Here is a 20,144-nt window from a genome sequence, read left to right on the forward strand (position 1 = left end):
CACATTTATAATGAACAACCCATTATGGTTATTGTGTTATTACAAACTGAGTGTGTATACATCGGTAAACACAGCGTTCGTACCCTGCCAGTAAACAAAGATAGATCAAAGTGACTTCTTTCGAACTTTATTCTCCAAAATATACCCTCAACAGTTGTCAAGGCAACACTCCATGTGCCTTGTGTCAAAATGCCCGCAGAACAGAGGGGCGGAGTGAGCAAACTCATTATCATTTAAAGGCATATTCACTGAAACAGCGTGCTGAAAACAGCTATTTTTGACCAGGTAAAATTAATGTTTTCTTACAATACTAATGAGAATTTTTCATTAAATTATATCACAAACTTTTAATTTAGACCCTAAAAAAATCTAATTAAATTGTATTAAATTGTGTAATTGTAAAATGCCATTTTATGACCCCTTTAAAAAAAAATATCTTCTATTTTCCACAAAAGAAATTAAGTCACACAGGTTTGGAACAACGTGAGTAAATGGTGACAAGATTTTTAGTTTTAGATTAACGATCCCTTTAAATTTAACAACTTTTTCAACTATTTCTAACATTGAAGAGGCCCAACTCTTTTGGATGGATAAAAGCAAATTAATAAGTGCCTATTCTTTGCTGCTTTTTTATTACACCACAACGATACCACAATTACTACAGGAAATGTTTGGATGATTGCAGGAGAGCTGCATGTTAAAAAAAAGGCAGAAGGCAGAATACATTCATGTTTGTCAAGGGATTTCTCATCTCCCAGCTCCAATCCCCTGGTGTGTCTCCTAGAGCTTTATGATTTAATACACTGAACGCATGTCAGTATTCCCAAAAAAAAACCTGTGCAGTAGAACTGGTTCCTCAAGGGTAAACACATTCTTTTACCCATCATTGGGCCTGAGGCGGACCTGTCCAAAAGAACACAGTTTACATGAACAGCTCTATCTTGGATAAGTCCTCAGTGGTAGTGGCCAGAAGTGGGCTTGCTTTGAGCAGTGGCGCTGGATTTTAGACTTCCGTTCCATGGCGTATGGGTCTCAGGTGGGGACGGTTGACAGTGGCCGGTCACGCCATGCTGCCTGGCACTATTAAGGGAAGCCATCACACAGCAGCACGATGGGAATTATTTATGGCCCAGAGGACGATGGCAAAAACTGGAGCTTGCCCTCTGGATGCGGTGTGACAGCCTGCTAAATCACCATCTTACTTTAGCCTCTAACACTAGAGTTAGCGCCACACTATCCACAGTAGAGTGAATTACCACCCTATAGACAAAATACCATGATGAATACATTCATTAGCACACGGTATTCCTGATAAAACCCCTGCAGCCATGCATAGACCTCTGGCAAATAACAGGAAATGGTCCACATTTCAGTCGAGCCTGTCGATGCGAAAAGATCACCAGGTGAGAAAAAAAAAAAAAATCACCATGAGACTGTATTAACTTATTTGTTCAATTTCCACAAACCACAAGTTCTTCAGCCACCCATCAGCATGTGATGTTGAAATGGTAGAGCTCTATGTAATTTATATGCCGGCATTCAGGTGTGGGACATTATCCCTCATGGGGTGGGGGGGGGGGCACTCAATTTTTCAGCCTTCCATCTGCTGACAGTGTGGAGTGGGAAATTGTGAGGATATTTGCTTAATATAACTGCACTTCAATTTACTGTACATGCAATTTTTCATCTATGTGGCTCTCCTGTTCAATCGCGCATTATCCCATGTCAAGAAAAGCCACACGTGGTGGGCAGGCTCATATTTACGAGCATTTGTGTTAATAATGTGCATAAGGCATGTGACATTAGAGAGGTCCCTCTCCACTAGAGTAGCACTCTGTGAATGATTAATCTCTCCTTTAGCATGGACTATTTATTGCTGCTCCTACATTCCAGCTAGCAGCTATGTGACCAGTAATTAATTCCAGTTCCTTCAAACATCCTGGTTCTTTGATAAATTAGCAAGATTAACTTATGTGGAGTCATTTGATACGTCAACAATATATATTTTTTTTAACTCGCAGAAATATGACAGCTCTTAAAATACTCAATCTCACTCAAGAGTATCCTCTGAATATTCAGCTGTTCCTGAAACAAATCAGCAAAAAATAATTAAGGAGTTCAGTCAAGCAAATAATTAAATTGATTGATTCATATGGGAGCACACAGACACTTCAGACTCATGGAAGAAATAAAATATGCTTGGGAACAAGCTAATGAAAAGACAAGGTGCTCAGACAAAAAGGAAGAAAAAAAAAACTGTCCACACGTGAAGAGGCCATGTTTAAGGGCTCCTTACCCCTGGCGGGAATCTAAACTAAGCCAAAATAAGGCTTGGTCTGCACTCAGTCTCAGCGTTTTGTGGAGAGGATTAATTCTATCGTAATTAAAGGTTTTGTTGTGGCTTCTCTTGAAGCAGTAGTGGCAGCACTTTCTCTTTCTGAGTGGGATGAATTAGCCAGAGGCTCAGATGTTTAGTCTCAGCCTCTGCATCCTGTGACCTACTGTAACATTGAAGCCCAATATGGTACAAAGAAATCTCTTTAAAAATTCTCTTAAAAACATATGCAAGTTTCTTTTCTAATTCTTTCTTATTGTAATATGGTTCCTTCATACAATCCTTATAAGCATTTATTCTGCATCTCTAGATTTCAAATGACTAAAAATAAGGCAGATGCCAATTTATAATTAATTCAATTATTCATTGTACGCTGGTGACGTAAGACGCTGCTGACGTGTTCTCTGGTTACCAGAGAACACATCAGCAGCGTCACTGCGGACATAACCGGAAGACAATACAATGTTTAATGAAGTCGTCATTTTTGGACCAAAATGTATTTTCGATGCTTCGAAACATTCTGACTAACCCACTGATGTCACATGGACTACTTTGCTGATGTCTGTATTTCCTTTACATACTGTACATTTTCAATGGAGGGACAGAAAAGAGACAGAAAACTCTCGAACTAAATCTAAAATATCTTAAACTGATTTCTGAAGATGAACGGAGGTCTTACGGGCTTGGAACGACATGCGGGTGAGTCATTAATGACATAAACTTCACAAAGGTTGTGATCTATAAAAAACAAACTTGACGGGAGAATGTGCACACCTTTAAGCAAACTTTGAGCTGTGCGTACACACATTCTGGGGACAAAGGGAATTGGCGACACCGATGGAGAGCTGGAGTTAAATGTCTTTTAAAATTATACAAGTTAAAAACTATAGCCCATAGGCTACAGAAAGATATCATTTCACTCACCAAGCCTATCACTTGAAGCCAACCCATCCCTTCTTAAATGTCTGCGCCAGCAAGTCCTGATAAATACAGTGCAATAACGGTTAAAAATAAATAAAATAATGATTTAAACTGTGTTTTACTTCTGAATTAAACACTTAGATAAAATATTCCATTGTCATTAATGGAGTTAAATACTTAAACTACATGAAATCTTTACTGAGACATTACAAAAATTCAATAAATAGAAAAATATATATTTGTTGTGGATGCAATGCTTTTGAACACTTTCCCTCTGGCATGCTGTTGTTTTAATGTTTTAACTAATTGCTAATCATGATAATAGCACACTGTCTGAGAAAATAGTTCCATGCAAATAATGCACAACCATGTCTTTCTCTGAAATGTATTTCACACTATTTGATGTATTCATTTACAGCCCATTCTCACCCCCAAGGCGTCACCTAACTGACGCCTTGGGAAGCATTTGGACATGCTTCAATATCTGACGCTTTAGGCGCCCTTTAGCGTCAGTTAGATGACGCCCTAGGATCGCGTGTACCCTACCCCCACCCCACACCTAAACCTAACCGCGTCCTCCAACTGACGCTTTCCTTTAGCGTCAGTTAGATGACGCCGTAGGATCGCGTCATGTAAGTGACGCTAAAGGGCGCCTAAAACGTCAAATATTGAAGCATGGTCAAAGGTGACGCCTTGGGGTGAGAATGCGTTGTCATTTAAAAACAAGGCAAGGCTACCATAAAAAAAAATGCGAATTTTATGCAGATGAGGATATGCATATTTAAACTAGGCGTTGTGAGCTCCATATATGGTTATTTCGCAGAGGAGACGCATGTGCGCACAATCTTCGACTGACTGGGATTTTTAAATTGAATTCTGCGCAGGTTCTGGCGTACGAACGGAATATTTTTGGTGTATGCCATTTTTGGCTTTCAGGTGCACGTATACACTTAGTAAGGATCCTACGATGATATGATATTGGTAGAGGGTGGTATGGGCCCACATCAGTATTTTTTCAGGGGGCCCCGAAACCTCTAGCTACTGCCCTGACCGCATTCCTAGGGATTTAGCTGTGGATTATAGCAGTCTAAAGAGACATTGTAGCTAATTAATGTGACACAGAGGACTTGTTTTCCTTTTCCAAGTTAACTCTGTCACAGCACCAAAGCAGCAGTCAATAAAGTAGCTCCATTTGTAAAGTCTGTTTTCCAATGCTGTAACACCTTTCTGACTTTCTGCTAGATGGTCAAAGACTTTCTTTGAAAGCAAAATTAGGTTTGCATCATCTGTAGAATCATCAGGATTGCTAGAGTGGAAAATTGAGTAAAGAGACCTAGTTATGGATGCATGAAATTATATCCAAACACTCAAGCATTTGACAGACATGAACACGAATCTCCTTGTCGTTATGTTATAATTAGGCTGCATGCAGATCAGGAGTCTACCATCACTTTTATCAAATCATATTTGACCAGTAAATTGTGAATGTGAATGCACGATTTGGATGTCATAAGGAAAAAAAGGCTAATGAATGTGTAAATCTGCCATAAAAAGGAGGCAAAAGTCAGGCAAGAAATGGAGCACGCATCTGTCTTCAACCTCGAAAATGTCATGTCCTATTAATCTAATCTGAATGCCTGCCCAGTGATGTGCATTTAATTGCACACAAGTGCATCCTGTCTGTATTTTGCTTGATTTCACACTGACATACAGACACAAAAAGCAGAGTGATTCTCTGAGAAACTGCTTCCACTTTAGATATCTACAGAAAGCAGTACAAATACACCTTAATAGAATGTCAATGAACCAACTCACGCCCTTATATAGACAAACACAGGAAATTCATGTGTGAACAGAACTCTTACAATCTTATTGTAAACAAAAACGAATCTTCCCCCAACAAAAAATACAAGACAAAAGCTTATCAGTGTCAGTTTCAGTAAAGTATTGTGAACCCTATGCTGACATAGGTAGGAAAAAAATCTCCTATTCTAGCATCTCCAAGTCTGCAGGCTACCACCTTATGTCTCCGTACGTCAGAGAAACACACACACACACAGTCGCATATGGGCAGCAGTGACGCCACATTAGCTCAGCTTCAGGTTACAGGAACAGGGGTGAAACATTCACAGAGGACTTCATAAATAAAAAGCATGAGGAGGAGAAAGAGGTGAGAGTACTGTAGAGTTCATGAGGAAAGGAAAAGACAGAGGGCCTGTTTGATTAACACACTTGTTTTGACAATCATTCAAGTAATAAATTAATTGAAAACAATTACATTTATACAATACAGTGTGCTCTGATGTGCTCATAAATGCCTCCTCATTGTTACCATTGTCATCAACCTCATTATCATGAATGATGACTTTAATTTTTGGGTGAACTATCCATTTGATTTAATTTGCTGTCATTAAGCTGTTTATATATCAGAATTACATCAAGATATCATACTACAAGAATATAGCACTCGAGTAAAAAATTATTTTCAGATTTTCTCATATCTCAGCAACCCTGCATATGCATAATTTATTGTATTACTGTAATATTGAAATAGACAGACTCCAAATAAACTGATTAAAAAGCAAAAATATACAGTAAAAACATTAGAGATACACCAGTTAAAATTCTGGCCAAAAAGCGATGATATCTGATATTAAAATTATACTATTGTATATAAATTAATTACAAAATAAATATAAAATAATCATTTAAAATACTACAACTTAATTTAGGCATCACAACATTATAAATGTGTAAGATGAAATTGGATTAGATTTGCTAAAGACCACAAATAACAATGTATTATTGACGTTTTAAATAGTAACTTTAAGTGAGCATTAATGACAACAAAGATAAATCTAAAATGTACAAATAGGGTAAATAAGCAGGTACAATTAAATATCCAATATCAGCCGATATCAAACACAACATCAAAAAAATCCAATAATGGCTGTTAACGATCATGTAAATAGCCTACATAATAAAACAATGTGCAACAAAAACTTTATTCTATAACAACTTTCCAATGATATTCCAAATAACAGTGACAAAGGGAAAGAGAGCAAGAGGGAGAGAAACAGAGCACACGTTCAGTCAACTGTGAGATGTACAGTTCCAGTGAGTGCACGGCAGACAAGGGATGCTAACGATTAGTTGACGATCGATTAAACAAGGTCATGCATATGCTGCTCAACTGCGAAACACCAGCAGACATGAGGAAAAATTAAGTGAGTGTGTTGGAGTTATGTTTAGGATCATTTTACATTAAAAGGCTGCACACCTTCATGACTAAGAGTGTGCATTCGCAGCCTTTTGTTTTGTGCAAATGTAAATTGTAATATTATGTGTTTATTTTGTATAGGCCTATATACATCTGATTTATCTTGCAGGAAGCAACCCACCCAACACGTCATTTTTGCCACGCGCACATTCGCGCTTGTGCGGACCATAGACAGTAAAAAAAAACTGACGTGTCGAGTATAAACAAGGCTTTTTAACTTTTAACGTGTCAGTACGCACTCTGATTGGTAAAGGTGCACACAGACCTCTCCCGAATCATCTCCAGCAGTAGCAGCCTCGGAAGCTCCACTAACTCCACCTCCATTTCCCTCGTAAGCTGATATTAGTATTTAAACATTCTCTACGATAAAAAATGTTTGTAAAAAATAGTTTAATAACACGGTTTTGGCAGTTATAGAGTTGAAGAGTTCAGATGCAAAAGCCTCTAAATGCCATTTGAAATTTTCTTCTTAAATGATGATTTTTATCAAACTTGTATATTTAAGTTCAGTAATTTCACTTAAATGGCAATGATAATTACCTATTAATTGTTATTTAAGTGAAATTACTGAACTTAAATATACAAGTTTGATAAAAGTCATCATTAAAGATGAAAATTTCAAATGGCATTTAGAGGCTTTTGCATCTGAACTCTTCAGTTCTAATGATGGTGTTCAACTATAACCGTCGGTCTCACGGTTATAATAACCTTCACACCCCTAGCGTGATGGTCAGTCTGTGTGAATTAAATGAGTCCAGCTTTTAGAAGAGTCCAGCTTCACTTGAGACGAATGCTCAACAAACTATAAAGCCTTGATTTCAAACAATATTATATATATTTAAATTGACTCTTCTCTCTAAGATATCAGCGTCAGCAATAAAAAATTATTTATCGGTCAACCTGTATTTTTCCTTGTATATTTCGTGGATCACGAACAGTAAGCTTGTTGTGCCTGTTACAGTTTTTGCTCTGCAGCAAATACACATACAAATCAGTGCTGAACACAATTTTGCATAGCAAAATGCTTTATTTTGCTCTGAAATACTTTGCACAAAATTAAATCTAGCCTTCAAACCAGCCACTAGGCTGACCTGACCAAAGCGTAGTAGGCTAGTCCAGATTTTTTCAATTCCAATTTATTTGTATAGTGCTTTTCACAATACATAGTTTCAAGGCATCTTTACAGAAAATGCATGCATTGCATCTACTTAACAATTTAGAGTGATGTTATCAGTTATGCATTTCAGAAACATGCATATACACTGTAAAACATGATAGCCCCATTAAGTTAAATAAACTTACTTCTTGTCTTTAACTCCAACTGCAATGCTAAGTTGTGGAAATTGAACTCAAGTGTACAAGTTTTAGAAAATTAAACTTAAAGGTATGAGTTATGTTGACTAATTGTGATTTTTGTCTGGCTTGTAAATGTTCATTTAACTCGTGGCTGTAAGTTAACGTTGGGGGAGGGGTGGTACAGAGCAAATACCGCGAAATACAGAGAGGAGTTGTCGAAATGTACAGTAAACTAATAATGCATTAATTTAAGGAAGAACAAAAAGCTAATTTAAGTAATGAATACATACAGTACATGTTTAGGACATGATTAGGATTTTGACTAATATGGTATAGCCTAATGGAAATGAAGATACAACAGGTGACATTTTATATTTTGGGTATAAAAATAAAATGGACAACGAAATAACAAACAATGTTTTTTTTTTTTTTATTAGTCCTTTAGATTAGTCGACTAATCGGATAATTAGTCAAAAGATTAGTCGTTAGAAAATTAGACGTTAGTGGCAGAACATGCAACATACATCTAAGGACCATTCAGCCCCCTCCTGCGTAAATGCCCTGAGCTCGAACCCACTTTCAATATACGCCAATCACAAATAAACAATCCCATCACTCCAGTAGCTTCAGCCAATCTGACTCTGTTCCTGGCTTATTGTACAGCCTCACAGTCTCCTGCAGTGCAGATGTGTGCTCCGTCAGTTTAAGCCCAAGATAAGGGAGGATTTACTGGCAGATAGGGAGAGATTGACGCAGCTCATGCAAGGTCAGCTCACCAAAATGAGGGCTAACAGAGGAAATGTGGGTGTTCTGTCTACTGCAAATGGGAAATCCGGTTGATTGTGTGGGTGAGATGTTCCAGCAATCTCTATGTGAGCAATTATGCACACTTTTTTAACTATTATGTTCTCCACTGGAGATAAGAACTTTCATTTCACGTATTACTCAACACAGAAATCGGCATATCCAATTTAAAAAAGTGGAACGCAAAATATCTGGCTCTTCAATAGGTAAAAAGCTAATTCAATTTAATTAGTAATTATTTTTCAAATCCTCTATTCTATCTACCCATCCTTCTATCTATCTCTAAGGCCTAACAAACCTGCAAACCTCAGGGTTATTAAACTTTTCAAAACTTTTTAAACCAAAATGTTGCATACAACATTTGATTTCCATAGTTAAAATAAACTTTATTTTAATTCAATTCATTTGAATTCTACATATAATCCATTTTAAAGGTGCAGTGTGTATTTTTTAGCGACATCTAGCGGTTTGGTTGCGAGTTTGGTCGCTCAACCCACTGCTCACTCCTCCCTTTACGGTGGCTAAAACGGGACAAACATGTAATCGTCCGAGACAGCAGAGAATACTTTCTGCTGCTTGTCTTTCAAGGCAGTAACGAAACGCACTCTGTACAGTAAACATGATGTCACAATATGTCGACCTTCATAGAAGGGGATTCCCGCGGTTATGTAGATATAAATGTCTCATTCTGAGGTAATAAAAACATTACGGTTTATTGATTAAGTTCTTTATACACCACTGAAAACATCTCATATTGCATTTCTGTTAATAGATACTCAATGTTTACACATTGCACCTTTAAGTTCACCATAGACTGAGCAGAGAAAAAAATTTGCTCAAAAAAAGTGAAAGATGATAGAGGAGGAACAGGTAAACTCATAAAGCCAAAGTCTTCTTTTTACAAAGCCAGTCTCATGAGGTTCCACATACTGAGCTCGGTAAAGTATTTTTGAAAGACACCAAAGGCTATTGGCTTAGTCACAAAGGTCTCTTCTCCTAAAGAGCATCCTTTGAAAATTCACAGGTGACATGTAGCCAAGCAGGCAGCTCTAAAATGACTGATATTCCCTACAGTGAGTCGCTTGGCTTTGAAAGATGCATAAATGAAAAAAAGAAAAAAACTGATCACCACCCTGGAGATTTGAGCAGAGCTTCAACGAAAAACTGGTCTGTAGAAACAAGCTCAGTGTGGTAAGCCTCAGGACTGTGGATAAACCGACTGAAGAGAGCATCTTCTCTTCTTACCCTCTCGCAAGTGAAGACGGCTACAATTTGCACTTGAAAGTAATTACCCAGATGTGAGGACGTGATTGACGTGGCGGCAGGTTCCTGGTGTCCGAGGCAGCGTGGAGAGGAGGCGTTCTCCAGAAGCCAGGAGCAGCTAGTGGAGCGGAAAGGAGAGGAGAAGAAGACCTGCCAATTTGCGTATCCAGGGACCTACAGGAAGAAGAGGATCATATCGTCACCCTTTTGCCGGAGAGAAGATGCGATAAGAGACTAAAGCGAAGAGAAAATCAAACAGTTGTTCATTGCTTCCCAATGAAACTCTTGAATCTGGGCTGCATTCCAAGGCAACGTCCCACAAATGAAACTCAGCCCAGGATACCACCTTTTCCCGTTTCAGAGTTTGATGTGATGCTGCTGACCAGGCCTCCTAGTTGTGCTAATCTGGCTAATGGCTAAGCAGTGGAGTCTTATCAGGGGACAACATGCTTTGTTCACACAATCCAAATAGCCATCCGAGCTCACACATGGCCGATGGTGGGAAAGCTAGGCAGACGGTGAGCGAATGCCAATGAGCATTGCCAGCCAAGCTGAGATTTCATTACTTCCTGGACGTGCTCTCGAGCCACAAACAGCTGTAGGCTGGGCCCGAGGTCTGCCACCTGTGCCGAGTTCCTCTGTAATCCCTAAAGTCTCTTTGCCGCCTGACCTTTAAGAGTGTCGATGGGCACAAATCCTATTTCAATATAGCGAATAAGGGACATACAGTAGTTGCATCTACAAAAGAGCTATGTGAAGCTGCGTCACATACCTACAAAACAGTCAGAACAAGTACATAGGTGAGCATAAATTCTGAAGTTTAAAACAGAGCCATAAAAGTTTCATTTGTGGCTGGTAGGTACTGTAGTAGTCAAGGCAATGAGACCAGCTATTTTGGAGCTGTAGCTTTCATTCATAATTTACATTATAGTTTGAGCTGAGAGTAAAAGTCTCTCTCTGTTTCCCAATGTCTCTTGTCATGCACACAAGGCTGTGGTGTCACTTAGCTGTGTATGAGTGAACTGATATGTGCAGGGGCTCTAGAAACACAGGCCAAAACGAGAGTAGGAAACAGAGTTCCTGAGGACTTTCCCTCTTCTCACTGACAAGCAACAAGAATCCATTAATTTTAACATCTTGGGGGGGGGGGGGGGGGTCTAGGAATTTTGATATGTTACTAGAATCAGAATCAGAAAGAGCTTTATTGCCAATTGTGCTTGCACACACAAGGAATTTGTGTTGGTGCTTTCACTTCCAGTACACATATACAAATACAACAAGAAACATAGTAATACAAATGAAAATATAAAAAATATGAGAATTAAAGTATCACAGTTGGGTTTAGTCAGAAGATTTACAGATTATGAGCGTGTTTACAGTGTTTTAAATATTAAAATTATAAATTATCATAAAAGATAATAATACATAGTTGAATAGAATTGTATTGGCCTCTTAAGTGTTATTTGCACAGTGGTACCTGTGACTGTAGTTCACCCAAAAATTGTAAATTGCATCACTATTTATTCACTGCCATGTCATTACAAACCTTTATTCTGAAGCACACAAAATACGATATTTTGAGTGACAAATGGATCATTCTCATAACATGATTCAAAAAGTTATCTCTTTCAAATGAATAAAAGTAAAGACAATGGGAAGGGAAGAATTTAGCACTAAGAAATCACCATAAGACACCAGTGAGCCCAAACACAACATTGTGCCCAAATTTGTTTCTTTTTTTTTTCTTTTGTGTTCCACAGAAAGTCATAAATGCGAAAAAAAAAATCTTTCAGGTTTGGAAGACATGAGGGCGAGCCCTTTAATTTATTTATATTTTTGTGCAAACAAAATGCTTGAGGGTAGATAACTTAAAGGGTTAGTACACCCAAAAATGAAAATTGTCATTAATGACTCACCCTCATGTCGTTCCAAGCCCAATTTTGGATTCAACCGAGCTTTCTGTCCCTCCTTTGAAAATGTATATTACGGTATACTGTCCTTGTCCAGAAAGGACATACAGACATCAAAGTAGTCCATGTGACATCAGTGGGTTAGTTACAATGTTTTGAAGCATTGAAAATACATTTTGGTCCAAAAATAACAAAAACTACGACTTTATTCATCATTGTATTGTCTTCCGGTTCTGTTGTCAATCCGCATTCACGAGTCCGCAGTGATGCTGATGATGTGAGACGCTGCTGACGTGTATCTGGTGTGTCCATGTATTCGGGTTCAAATAAATATGACTGGGCAAAAAAATTACACAGAATGTCTTCCTCTGTGTCGAAATCCTTAGACATGTTTGTGAAGATTTTTTTTTTTTACAGTGTGTGTCTCTCTCAGACAGTAAACGAAGCTCGGGTGCACTGATAACACGTCAGCAGCATCTATACGTAAGCAGCGTCACTGAACGCAGATTGACAACAGAACCTGAAGACAATACAATGCTGAATAAAGTCGTAGTTTTTGTTATTTTTGGACCAAAATGTATTTTCGATGCTTCAAAACATTCTAACTAACCCAATGATGTCACATGGACTATTTGTAATGATGTCTGTATTCCCTTTCTGGACAAGGACAGTATACCGTAAATACATTTTCAATGGAGGGACAGAAAGCTCTCGGACTAAATCTAAAATATCTTAAAGCGTCCTGAAGATGATGCAAGGTCTTATGGGCTTGGAACGACATGAGGGTGAGTCATTAATTACATAATTTTCATTTTTGGGTGAACTAACCCTTTAAGGACTCCAGAGTGTCCCGTTCGCCTCCGCTCCATCTATAAGCATTCAGTTGGCTGAATCAAGAGCGTTTTTAAAACCCATCTGCACATTCTCACCAACAAGAAGTCTCAGGTGGCCTGGAAGTGAAAGAACTAAAGAGATAGATTAGAGACAGTATGACAGAGCGAGTAACTGCAGTGAAAAAAACACTCAGGCTATGTACCGGCCAGCACCAAACTGTGCCGCAAAGGACTAACGGTATTTAGTCATAAACTACACAAACAGAGAGCTTGTCACTTTAAGTAGGGCACTATGCTGAATTCCACACAAGCCAATACATCATTCCCCATGTTAGCTTCTCTGTCATTCCCTTTGCACCCTAACAACGACCCATTTTTGTTGCTAGGAACCGGCAATTTTCATTCAAATAAACGCCAACATGGCTTCAGGAGCATGAAAATGATTGTCACTTTTGGTTTAAAGGCAGCCAGGCTTATTCTCAATGCATTGAATGCTAAGGGGAAAAAAACCTTGGGACGTTAAAGGATAAAAGATCAATCTTCTTCAGGTCCACCTAGTTGAATAAGTAATTAAAAGGCTGTCACTTTTATGTGATGCATCAGATTGACCTGAATGACACTAATGGATGTCACACTATTTGCAGATAATAGGGTATATAGACCATAGCAGAGGGTAATGTAATTAATAAAAAAAAACAGTAAGAGCACATAATGTTCTTCCCCATCAGCCAGCCACAAAAATAAACACAGATAGTCTAGAGTCTGCATTCATGTCAACAAAAGAGACATACAGAAACTGAAAAAAAAAACAAAAAAAACAAAAACAAAAAAAAACCGAAGGCAGCAGGGATTCGGCTAGAAAAAAAAATAGTACTGGTCAAAGTGACCGGCAGAGGTTTCGTTTTACGGACATTTTGATGATATTCGGATCAAATATCGCCTCTTAATTAGGTAAGTTAAGTTGAGGAAGCAGGCTAGACATAATCAGGCCATATAGAATGCAACATGTTTATTAGCCTAACTTTCAAATAGACGGAAAAAAACATGAACGTCCAATTGGCGTCAATCAACATCAATTGTTTTTTACTATGGTTTCACACACATTCACTTTTTGAAACATTGAGGCACAGATGTACCTAATCCAAATAAATAAACATCTTCAGTTAACTACCAGATCATTCATTTAGTTCATTATTAAATAAGAGTTCTAGCGCTAAAATCTGTTGTTTTTGAAATCAAGCCAAGCGCTCGTGTCCGCTGCTATCACGAGTTGTACAATCTTCATTCGGGCGTGCATTTCAATCTATCGCCGTTGTGGAGACTCTCTATTCATTCTGGTTAGGGGTGCACGATATTGAGATATCAATAATGAATATTGCGATATCGATATTAATTTCGATAATTTTATACGTAACATGTAAAACTGCACAGGTTATGGGAAAATGCATCAAAAAGATTAATAAATAAAACAAATTCTTACAACATAGGTTTATTTCAACTGACAGTCATATTGGACTGGTACACCATGAATAAATAAATAATAACCATGTCTACAGAACAGGACATGTTTTACTGGTTGTGTACAAGAGTGTAAAAAGAATGAATAAAAAGCAAGTCTACAGAACACACCTAGCCACTTTATGCGTTTTCTGTGATCGGATAGCTATCTGATCGTGAAAAGACCAGGTGTAAATGCCTTCCGAAATGCTTTTGAGACGGATTTGAATCTGATCGCTCAAACCCCTTTAGGAGGAGGTCTGGGCCTCAAGTGTAAATGCATCTGGTTGTTGAATATTTATTCCTTCCAAAACGCTAGAAATGAGAACGTGTTACAGGTCACATGTCATGTTATAGTCAAGCATCACCGCAGCTGAGCATCTCAAGCCAACGTGCATATGCACTCCATTAAATCTGCATAAAACGTGGGAATTGAAGATCAGATTTTGATAAATCAGATATTTATCCGATCAGTGAAAACGCATGAAGTTGGCAGGTGGCCTGACTTTTATTCTTGTGTGCTGGTGTGTGCATTGAGCTGGCAAGTGTAAGTGTGTGTGGAGACTGTGTGGTAGTAGAGCAAGGGAGAAGTGAGAGAGGGACGGCAATTAGCTTTGAGTGGCAACTCTACAGTCATATTGAGAAAAACAAAGTGTCTGCCCAGTTCTTTCTGACCACTGTAGGATATCTGTAGCATGAAGAGTTAATTCTCTCCTTGATTTCATGTTTATGGAGGAGAAGAATCAGGAAATGAGTCAGGGGAAATGCAATGGTTCATGTCAGACCGGAAGCATCACAAACATAAATATAGCAAGACTTTTGATATGATATCGAGCAACGTGATATCGCGATAACGATATTGATTCGATATATCGTGCACCCATAATTCCGGTGAAATCACTAAATAAAATGCACACAAACGTGTCCCTGATTGATATAGCCTGTAACCAGTGTTGTGCAAGTTACTTCCAAACTGTAATACATTAGGTATTACTTGTTACTGTTATTTAAAAGTAATTCATTACCTTACAATATTACTGTCCCAGAATTGTAATGCGTTACATTACTCATGTATTACTTTTGAGTTACTTTCACCAAAATAACTAAGTAACTTAACTTTGGGGCTGTAACGATATGCAATATGAAACTGAAATCGCGATTCGCCACACGACTCAGATCCACGAACCTACAGAATCGTGACACACCTCTTCCAACTCCAGCGTTATTCTCCTTACCGTCCAGATCCAATGCTGCCTTATCTTTAAATTAGGCTATTAGTATTATTTGAAGTTAACATTATAAAATACGTAGACCTACACCACAAAACTAGTTGAGGATAAATTATTTAAAATTGGGGAAGTCCAGCATTATGGACATGACATTTGCAGTCAAAACTTGAAATAAAAATTCTCAGAAAATACATGTATTGAAACGTATATAGGCTACTTCCTTAAAGGACTCCAGACATATATCAGTCTATGTTTTATTTTTACTATTAGGGAAAAGACACACATTCATGCGTGACAAAAAAAAAATAGGAGGCAAAATATATTTTTTGTAATTTTTGTCTCCATAGAACTTAAAATATTCATTTTATTTTAGTTTTCGTGTTCGTATTTATGAGGAAAAAACAATGTTACAGACGCGACCGCTCTGAACTGGCACTAAAAGACTGCTTTAAAACTTTCACATAGTCTGTTGCCTTTAAGAAGTAAAAGCAGACAATACACTGTAATACAACTGTAATACAAGCCTCACTGAACATAATAGACATAGACGTTCACTGAACAAAATATTACTGAAAATTGATTAGCAATGCCTTACACTACTGCGTTACAGCAAAAAGTAATATGTTACTGTAATGTATTACTTTTGTAATGCGTTACTCCCAACACTGCCTGGAACCACTGATGAACATGGCTATTCAGTTTTGATGAGAGAGGGAAAAAAAAAAAAAAAAAAAACAGTAGCCTACGAGTGAGCAGATTAGAACAATGAGTTGTTCCTGATTCACCATCGTCTGTCGCGTCTGGACTCTGAAAAAAGCTTTTAAGGCTAGCCTGTCTGGGCCTGGCCATAGTTGAAACGTCTCACTCAGTCGTTTATTGTTTAGATCTATATTACAGCCGTTTTAGGCTTGCAATTTATTTAAAATGCAGGATGTGATGTTGTTAATAACTTTCAAATGGTAATGCCTGTTCCTTTATAACATAGCCAAAGGTTGGTGTATTTTTGCTTTATACAAGTTAGGCTTATTCTCAAATTCATATTGTGTCAGGGGGGCGGGATAACACAATTTTAATCTCACCATTTGACTGGGGAAATTTAAATTTTTGTCGGACATTTCATTTTTTTTCCACAGCCACCCTGAAACCAAACCCTGAAAGGCAGTTAGAGAGGAAGAGAGTGGTAGGTTGGTGAAACAGGCAGTGCAGCTCGAGAAGTGCCTCCTGCCACTCTCACTTGCATAAAGCCACGTCAGCGTCCCCAAGGTTACCATCTGCCTCTCAGCAGAGCGAGGCAGCTCTCCACGAAACACACTTAATCACTGAGCAACCTCTTATACACTCATTTCCGGGTCTTTCTCAGAGGAGACTGCTCCTAACAGAGGGGATTTTTCAAAGCGCTGATACACACAAGACTGTCTTACTCATTACAAAAAAACCACAAGTCGTCACGTTCACACCGCAGTCTCGCTCTTTCTGAGGAGCTTTGTTTCAACTAGCCACTGGCACACTGGAATCAAATTCATCAAAAGCTTAAGCAGCTAATGAACTGAAGCATGAAGGAAATGAGAGCATTCAAGGAAGAAAGAATGGATCAGAATATTATAGGGCAGAGCTCCTGTAGTGTTTTTGATTTTGATGGTGGTGTATGCTATATTGCAATGTTTTACATCATAAACTTGGGAACAAATGACATTTCATGAAAAGTTGGAGCTATTTATGATGGGGAAAAAAAATGTTTTTTGAAATCAGTCTTAAGCCCAAGGTCTCTAAAAATAATAGTGAAGAATTCACTTCCCGGTATAGCTGCCTCCTCATTCCAAGTTCATTTCAGGAGGCAAGTTATTTCTTTGTTATCAGTTTCCAGAGAGAGTAAAATATGTACATATTTAGCACTGCGAGACCTCTGCAGTCAAGCTAGCCACCTCAATACTGCTGCACAAGAACAGACAACCCACATCACTTTGTGTTTACACCAATGGTCAAAGATTTGAAGAAAACAAACATATACATACAGTGCAGCTGCATTTACATATCCCCACATCATTTAACATATATATTCTCACGTATGTGCTTCAATGCAAAAAGTATCCACACAAAGCTAGAAAGACTCATTATCTCACATGAGTTAAAAGAGAATGATCTATTGTGTATCGCGCCAGTGTTATTCCGGTTCTGCACACAGAAATGCAGCCTCACCAGAGGGGGTTAAGTAAGTAGATGAGCCTGAGGTGCAACCTCCTATGACTTATGCACACTTTTCCCGCAATGGAACCATCTTGGCAGGATGCAGATTTACACTGTGCTCCAGCGTACCCAGGCCGCTACGCTACACTGCATGCACAAAGAGAAAAACATGAAAAGCTCAGCAGAGCCGGGTAATGAAAGATTAGATGAAAGATTAGAGGACTAGCTGTACCGTCTCAGATTTACTCAACCTTTACAATCTCTTGATGTCTCCATAACTATATTGGAGAGGATAATAATATGATAGGCATCATCTCCATCATTGACAAGTGAAGCATGGCAGAGAACAATAATCAATGCGGTCACATTGACATCCTCCATCCAAAAGCTATGAAACTCAATGGTGAATGTTTATGGGCTTTAAAGAATAATTACGATGCCACTTTATGTTATTGAAACTTTAGATGTTACATCTTGCAATCTGCTTACCACAAACATGAGCATATGATAATATGATTTTAACAGAGTCTTGGTGACACCAAATGACACAAACAACATTTTATTTCAAATTGACATTTCTACAATAAAACTAAATGGTCTTAAAACAGTATGCACTACAGATCCTTTAGCAATTCCACATGCATCAAGCCTCATTTGAACATTCAAGAAATGGTACACGGTTACTTTATTTGCATATTTCATCCACACGCTGATTGTACATTGAGAGTCAAATGTTTTATGAATAACTACAAGTGCTCTCAAGTTCCCCCATTAAGAAGAGGCACATCTCAGAGCTGTACATTTCCTCATGTCTCTACACAGAAAGAGCACATCAACTGCATTCCAGCAAGGGACAAAAACAGCTTTTATCGGTCTTAGCCCCTCTGTGGTTTTGTTTCGTAATAGTCTTGATGGAACATCAAGGCTGATGGTCACTACTTTCCACATCCAAACCCAATAGATATGGGGAGAGTAATGCACTTCAATGTGTATACAGCCCCATTATCAGGCCTGTAATCACACTTTCTTTTTCCCTAATGGAGTTTTGGTCGACTCTGTGAGATTGTTCCTTCTTTCAGGTCGATGGGAATACATCATGCTCATATTCTGGGTGATATTGATCTAGGACTAGTCAATAATGCCTTTTGGGAGATACAACAAACAACAAACCATACCAACACATGCAGGAAACTGATATGTTTGTTGAAAGGGGAGACTCTAGAGTCTAGAGGGAGGCCACATCCAAGCCTTTTCATAAATAATTAAATACAAGCATATTCCAAACAGTCAATATGGATAAACTATAAAAAGCGCATCTTAAGTGCGAGTTATTTTCAAATGGCATCCATATTAACAGGATGGCTCTCCGATAAAAAAAAATATAGTTAATGCATTGTTATTGAATTATATATTACATTTTTTTATAGCAAACACACAGAAAATCTGAGCAAATCTCAGTACTGGAAATGGAAATTGTGGAAAAAGTGTGTGAAAATCAAAGCCTGGAGTGCTATATAACTACTTTAAACAAGACATAAGTCATCTACGTTTAGACAGTTTTTTTTATTATTATTTTGCTAGAATGGAAGTTAAGGGGTACAGTTGGTCTGTCCTCATCCATCTGGAGGCTTTGGACCATGTGACAGCACACATGTACCAACTCCTCTCGTGATAAGCTGATGTCTTAAATTGGCAAAACTGAATTCATACTGTAATAACTTTATACCAGCAAGTCAAAGGTAAGATAAAAGAAAGGTATTTCAAAAATATATTTCAAGACATGATATTATTAAATTCTGAGTTAAAATCAAGACTCAAAAAAAAAAAAAAAAACACTCTGTTGGGGTTTATATTGCAATGATAACTGGATGACTGTGCATCATCTTTTATTTAACACCATTGAAGAATAATTTGTGAGAAAGTTTCATTTTTGCCAGAAAAATCTCTTGCCTGAACATTTTCAAGGAATCATATTTTCCCATCTGGACTGTGAATTTGTTACCAGGGGGATGCGTTTATCGATTCTTACGCTTAAGTCCAATATTACATATTTATAAAGAGCTAAATCATATGTTGTTACTTACCATAAAACACTACATATTTTAACCTCGTCAAAGTAAATTTGTAATTCAAATGCTTAAAATTGGAATAGATAATGAAACAGCCACAATCAATTTAACAAAACATATTTGTAATCCATGGCATTTATTTTACAAAACATGTTTTTTTGCCAACCTTGCTACACTTAAAATGTGTTAGGGATGAAGCCAGGTCAACATAAAAATGGCTGGTGCTTATAACTAGTAAATATCAAAGCACAACACCACATTATTTACAGCCAATATTCTTGTTTAGAGCACAAAAAAATTACCGTAAAAAATACTGTAATGTTGCAATTCTCAGCTCAAATAAAGGGAATATAATTTTAATAACTGGCTATGAATATGTCCAGTAATAGCATACAGTACATACTAAGAAAGATTTGTTTGGCACATACAACAGAGAATTATTCCTATCTTGAATATAGGCGTTTAGAGTTCAACTAATGCAACTAGAAAGTCATAACTGGGCTATTAGGAGCTAGAAAACATG

General features: G+C 37.8%; 1 protein-coding gene across 6 annotated transcripts in view; it reads right to left on the reverse strand.

Annotated features, from left to right (window-relative positions):
- Positions 1-20,144, reverse strand: part of drp2 (dystrophin related protein 2) — a 148,015-nt gene that overhangs the window by 88,933 nt on the left and 38,938 nt on the right. For 4 of the 6 annotated variants that reach the window (XM_089134943.1, XM_089134940.1, XM_089134944.1 and 1 more), the window contains one exon: positions 9,929-10,073. The exons of the other annotated variants lie outside the window; for them this stretch is intronic. The gene's annotated coding sequence lies outside the window, so the exon portion shown is untranslated. The remainder of the gene's footprint in view (positions 1-9,928; positions 10,074-20,144) is intronic. 6 annotated transcript variants of the gene reach the window in all.

This window comes from Pimephales promelas, chromosome 9 (assembly GCF_988280905.1).
Source record: "Pimephales promelas chromosome 9, fPimPro1.hap1.1, whole genome shotgun sequence".
Classification (NCBI taxonomy): Eukaryota; Metazoa; Chordata; class Actinopteri; order Cypriniformes; family Leuciscidae; genus Pimephales; species Pimephales promelas.